At 23.4% G+C, this 6,456-nt stretch overlaps 1 long non-coding RNA gene across 1 annotated transcript; it reads left to right on the top strand.

The window, feature by feature from the left end:
* The first annotated feature begins 493 nt into the window (after nt 1–493).
* Nucleotides 494–4,690, top strand: LOC129988697 (uncharacterized). Its single transcript, XR_008785671.1, has 3 exons — nt 494–689; nt 1,572–1,653; nt 3,897–4,690. It is a non-coding gene; the product is annotated as an uncharacterized LOC129988697 (long non-coding RNA).
* Nucleotides 4,691–6,456: the final 1,766 nt, after the last annotated feature.

The raw sequence follows: 6,456 nt of genomic DNA, 5'->3' as shown, positions 1-6,456 counted from the left end.
AGAATTGGGAAAAATAACAAATTTGATTTTTACACATTATATTTGTAAATCTTGTATGGATAGCATTAGATTTATTAAGACTATTAAGATTTCGATTGTTTCAGTATGTTTTGGAGACACCATACACCACTAGATTTAAATATTAGGAATTTCTAGATTTAAGTATTAGGACATTATGATTGAATTTCTATTAAAATTCCGAAATCGAAGACAAGCATTTCCTGGACCTAACTTAGGCGCAATTTCTAGAGATATTTTAAATTAATGACCTGGAATTCTATTTGATAAAATAATAATAACCTTTCAATTGCCGATGAAACAGTTTATCGTAAAAGTTTGCATCATAACGATTCTTGCAGAAACTAAACTAATCTTGCAGCCATAGTGATGAGCGATATTTACGTCACGCCAGAAGATATGCTGCTTTTCAACATTTTTAGTTATCAATATAGCAAATGGCAACGAATTTTCGTTTCAAAAATCGTATTGTAAACAATAACAAAAACAAACATGACTCCACTTACGGAGTATTTACTATATTTTGTACTTGCACTATTTTTCATGGGCTTTCTTGCTTTTGGAAATTTTTATGATATCTACATGAAATATATTGATTCTGCACAAGAATTTATGGAGACTTATGAAAGTCCCATAATTTTGTTTTACCTCTCCTCTGTTTGCTACGCCATGTAATATAATTTTATAAACGTTTATATTTTTTTGCATTAACTGTCATTCTAAATAATTGTTTTTTTTATTTAATTTTAAATACATAAATTAAATCACTTAAATTGTATATAAAATACAATAATTCATGTTGTGTGTCTCTTTTAAAAGTGATATATTGATTTATTATTGTTTATTGTGATTTGTTAATGTGCCAACTAGCATTTAATAACTGTTCGGTGTTTACAAATTTGTATTAATGAGTATTAAATATTTCAATAATTGTTTAATATATTAATATTTTCTGTAGATTTTTTTTAAAAAAAGAATATTAAGAATTTCAAGTGCAATAGACTTAATTGTCTTAATGAATCATGTTAGCTAGAATTTGTAGTTTGATGATTTTGCTATTCGTTTTTGTGAGAAAATAGCAATTATAGATATCCGTTTTAAAAGCAGTATTTTAATGGTGTAATTTGATCTTTTTTTTCCATTTTGGAAGTATTTATAAGGTAACAGATATTTGAAATTGGGCATTTTGCTGTTCTACAATCGTAGTATTCATCTACTTATGCTAAATGGCTTAAAAAGATCCTTTATTAACTTTTAATGAATGCAAAACATGGTAGTTAATATTTATAAAAGTCAATTTCTCAAATAAGATGCTTAGTAGTTAAAATTGTGACTAAAAATAATTAAAATAAAATCTTTACAATTTATAAAACAGTCATCATTTGAATTTTAAAAAAGTTCTTATAATTTCAAAATTCTTTGCATATTTATAATATTATTTTCAAATTTAAAACTTCATTATGTCATATATTATTCCCTTCATATTTTTTTTAAAATTAAAAATTGGTTTTATAATTTTGTAAATATATCTGAAGAAAACATTCATGTTTTAGATATCATGCATGGACTAATGATCAGGAATATGAGGCATGAAATGCAGTAAGAAGGTTGTATTTTTTTTTATTAAAATAGAAAGTAAGTATCAAATTTAATTTTTATTTCTGTCAGTTATTTTATCCATTAAATGAATTCTCTGAATTTTTGTTTTTTATTTAAAAAAAGCTGTTTTTTTAAAAATATATTTTTATAATTTGCTTTCATTAAAGGATGACCCTTATTTTTTAAGGGTTTGAGTTTTATTCAGTTTTGAGCTGAAAAGATAGATGATTAATATTTTGATTTTAGGAATAGTGTTTGATGAAATATTTTATTGATTAGAAATACTAGATAATTATGAAAAGTATGATTATCTGCTTTTCTCCTTGACAATGAATGAATGAATATTTTGTGTTTTGTGACATGAGGTAGAAAAGTATTTATTAAATTTGTTATTGCTAATGAGGGAAAAATAATACGTTATTCATATTATGTTTTTGAATTCTAATTTCAGAAATTTAATCATAATTTTGTCCTTTAATTTATTTTACATCTAATGTCACTAAGGGCAAGTAAAATTTACTTCTTTGGCTGAACTAATCACATTTCATTGTTTCTTCTTGCTTTATTTAACAAAGTATATATTTTAAATTCTTACATGGGTTTCAACTTACAGATACCACCTATTAATGAAATTGTTAAGATCCATCCTACTCCCCCCCCCCTCGTCCCCTTTCGTTGTAGTACCAGAAATTTAACATTAACCTTTATAATTTATATCATATAATTGATATTTTGTCCATTTAACATTTTAACATTAATATTGCAAGCATTTTAATTTGCATCTGTAATATTTTTAATAAATGATTTTCTGCAAAAAAGAAAGATAGGGGGGGGGAGTAAGAAAATGAAAACCTTAATGAAAAAGTAGATTTCAAATAGTATTTCACAGTGTTTTTTTATTTTATTTAATTTAAAGGAACTTTGCTGAAATATATATTTAAAATTAACTTGGGCATTAATATTGCAAGCATTTTTCATATTTTAAATTATATTCTCAGAAAAAAATTGCTATGTTCTGGATTTTTTTTTTTTTTTTTTTTTTTTTTTTGTGTATGTGTGTGTTTGTGTGTCAGATGTTTCAGAAAATTGAGCAATTTTGTCATATAAAAGTAGGAACTATGTGAGAAAGAAGAACATACAAATGCTTTAATCTTAAAAATAAAACATAACCATTTGTATATGGTAATGTTTTCAAATTATATTTGGTTGAGAGGTTACAAATCATGCATTAGTGCCTATTTAAATTTAACTTTTAGGACTTTTATAAAATAATATTTTAATTATATTCATAAGAATTCAGTTCTTTATATTAATGTAATGAAAATGTGGTTAAATAATTTTTGAAAATGTATAATGCTATTAGAAAGAAAGGTGAAAGCTAATGTTTTGCAGAATATATAAAATTTTTGCTAACAATCTATTATCAAATGAAAAATTGTTTTATTAACATACATACTTTTTCATAATAACTATCTTAAATTGAAAATGTTGAGGTTAATCCAGTGACAATTTAGAATTTATTTACTTCATTGTTGCTTCTTACATATTGTCTATAATTAATAAAGAATTTAAGTAAGAAATAGAAGAAATTCTTTCAAGCCATAAATGAGAGAGAGAATGAGATAATTATGGTTTACATTAATGAAACCTACTTGAGTGAAATATTTAAGATTGTAATATATAATAATAAATTACTTTCCAAAAAAATTATTTCATTTAAAATTAATATTTTTTATTTATTATTTCAAAAATTTTAATATCTTTTCACATGAAGTGCCTCTTTATTTTTAAGAAAGAAATATCTTTTATTTCTTTCTTGAAAGACTTTATTAAAATTTAATTGAGGTAATTTTTCGATACAATATATTTAATATACTTTATTAGTATAGTAGATTCTTTTACAATCCAATTAAAAAAAATCATATTTTGAATGAATAAATATTGTAGGGAATTTTGCATCTTGGAAATTTGATCTACACATCTATTTTTGCAATTATTTGTGCTGTTTTAAAAATGCATAAATGCAATTTTCTATGATGATTGTTCATACAAAATATGATATGTTGTATGAAAAATCTGCATTATATGGAGCAAACTGAAAAAGAACTTTTCTTATAATAGCAAATTTTAATTGTCAAAACATAGTGCTTTATCTGTGTAATATTGAAAATTTCTAATGCGAAAGTAGTAATTCAGTAAGAATATTGATAAAAAGAATTAATGAATAATTTGTTTTTAGATTTAAAAAAATGAAAAACAAATTATTATTTGTTTTTCAGCTGAACGACTTCTGTTTGGTATGAAGTTCCAATTTTTTAAGGATTTGTATTGCACTTTTTGATATATCTTTTTCAAACATTTGTTGATCATTTCATGCATTGGCTTCATTTCAAATCATGTGCATTCTTCAACTCTACTAATTTTGATTCAATATCTTCTAAGAACACTTTTGTAATTTGTAACAAAATGTATATTTGAAGACTGATTTTTCTAATAGTAGAAATTCTTGTTTTTAACTACATAGACAGTTAAACATTCAAATAAAGTATAACTCTTTTATACTTAAATAACAGATTTATATAAGCCTGAAAAAATACATTGATACATAACTCATTTTATAAGTAACATGCCTCTTTTCTATATTTATTTTATATCTTCTTTTAATATTTTATAATCAATATATTTTAGCTTAATGTGTGAAGCTAATCTGATGGAATATAGATGTTTTGCCTTAAGTACAAAAAAGTATGACTGTTAGATTTCTCTTATAAACTTTATTGTAAAAAGTCTAAGGATGTTTAAATATTATGTAATCATGTTTGATTTTGGCCTAAAAAAATATGCTTTGATGGTCAAATGCATGATCATGTGGAGAGAGATGAAAAAAGGATAATTTTACCAAACTACTTTTTTTTTTAACATGTAGGACATTTACTCAAACGATGGGTGCTGGTTTAATTATTAAAGAAAATAGAATTGCTAATGAGTTAACATTAATTTTTTTTTCATATAGGCAAAATAATTAATTATATTTTTAAAAATTTATATCGGATCACTAGATACAATTAATTAGATCTGATTGAAAACAATTTAATATTAAAATTTAAAAAAAACTTTTATATTAAAAAAAATATGTGAGAGGTGCTTTTTTGAAATGCTAATATTAATATGCTTATGAAGTAAATTGCGTTTTATACGTGTTTGAAAACCAGTTTTTTTCATAAAGTAGCTAGTTTTAGGTATGTGTAAAAATCTATTTCACATATTTATATATTATTTATTTTATATTTTTGACTTTTTTTATAAAATCTTCTTATAATTTTATACTGTTTCTCTATAGTAAAAATTTCTTATCTTTTACATCATTTTTTAAATTTTATTTTGTGGTGTTTGTTGTATATCTGTGTGCACATTCTTAGACTTTTTCTGTTTAATGTCTATTTCCTTTTTAATTGTGTGACTGAGCAAATATGTCTTCCCATTGTTGTTTGTACATAAAATATGTGTTATGGTCACAATTTGAAAGTTGTTTTTATTGTTAATTTGAATTTACCTTTTGTGCTTAATGACTTTTTGCTTAGCTTTTTTATAAATTGTTCTGATGAACAACAAAAAAGTTTTCCTATTGCCACTTGCTCATTTGTCTATTCTCAAAACTCCATTTTTTGTGCGCTTTTTGAGAAGGCTTTGTTTACGAAAATAAAATATTTTACAAATGTGTTCATAAAGTTTACAATAATGATAATCTTTCCCCTGCAATTCTATATGATGTTATTAAAGCTGGATAAAAAGTTTTAAAAAGTTGTTTCATAATGGAAATTTGTTGTATTTATATTAACTGTTATGAATGTTTGTTTCAAAAGAACAGACATAAATTTATAAATAAGTTACTCTTTCTCTACATTATAGCTAAATCAGCACATTGAAAGCAAAATAATTTTAAATAACTGTCACATTGCTCAGGAATAACTTTGAAAATGTTTTTATAATAATAAAATTCATTTCTTAGCAACCACTTTTATATGCACCTTTTCTTATAATAAAGTAGCTGATAATATTTCATTAACAAATGTCATTTAAAAGAATTGATGAATAATCCATAACGGTTAAATAGTAACCTTTTGTCAATTACTTATGTATAGAAGTAGAAAATAAGAATATGTAGTTACTAGTTTGACTATTTAGAATAATATATGATACTAAACTAAGTAGTTCTGTATTCCTTAACTTTATTCTTCAATGCAGATGTAGTATTCAAATGTTACATTGCATATTATTAACAGTTATGATAGTATAATAATATTAGTACTAGCTCAAATGTACTTTTTATCAATCGCCTTGTATACTGAATAGTTTTACTAGGCAAGTTAAAAATTTAATCAGAATTATAAAGACAATTTTATAAATAGACATGCCGTTGAAAGTATAATAGAGGAAGTACAAAAATTTTCTATGGTTTTTTCCTAGGAATTTGAATATATAGTATAAGCTTTTTAAAAAATTTCTATATTATTAGCATAGTTGGTTTTTGATCAATAAATATTGATATTTATATATTAGATAGAAATATGATGAAAAAGAACCCGATTACAACTTAAACACAATCGTAAAGAATTTCTGATTTTGAAATAAAGTAGTTCATAACAAAGAAAATGATACTGCTTATTATATATATTTAGCTCTTTTGGTGCTGTGAATGATTAAATGTTTGTTTTGTGTATATTTTCTATCATGTGAAGTCCAATTTTTTTAAAAAACTCTCTTTTTGCTTGTCTTTGAATATAATTTATTTGTAATCATAAAAATAATTCATTTTTTTAATACCTTGGTCTTTAGTTC

This window comes from Argiope bruennichi, chromosome 10, assembly GCF_947563725.1.
Source record: "Argiope bruennichi chromosome 10, qqArgBrue1.1, whole genome shotgun sequence".
Taxonomy (NCBI): Eukaryota; Metazoa; Arthropoda; class Arachnida; order Araneae; family Araneidae; genus Argiope; species Argiope bruennichi.
Note: the sequence above shows the minus strand (reverse complement) of the source record. Positions and strands in the feature narration are given on the sequence as shown.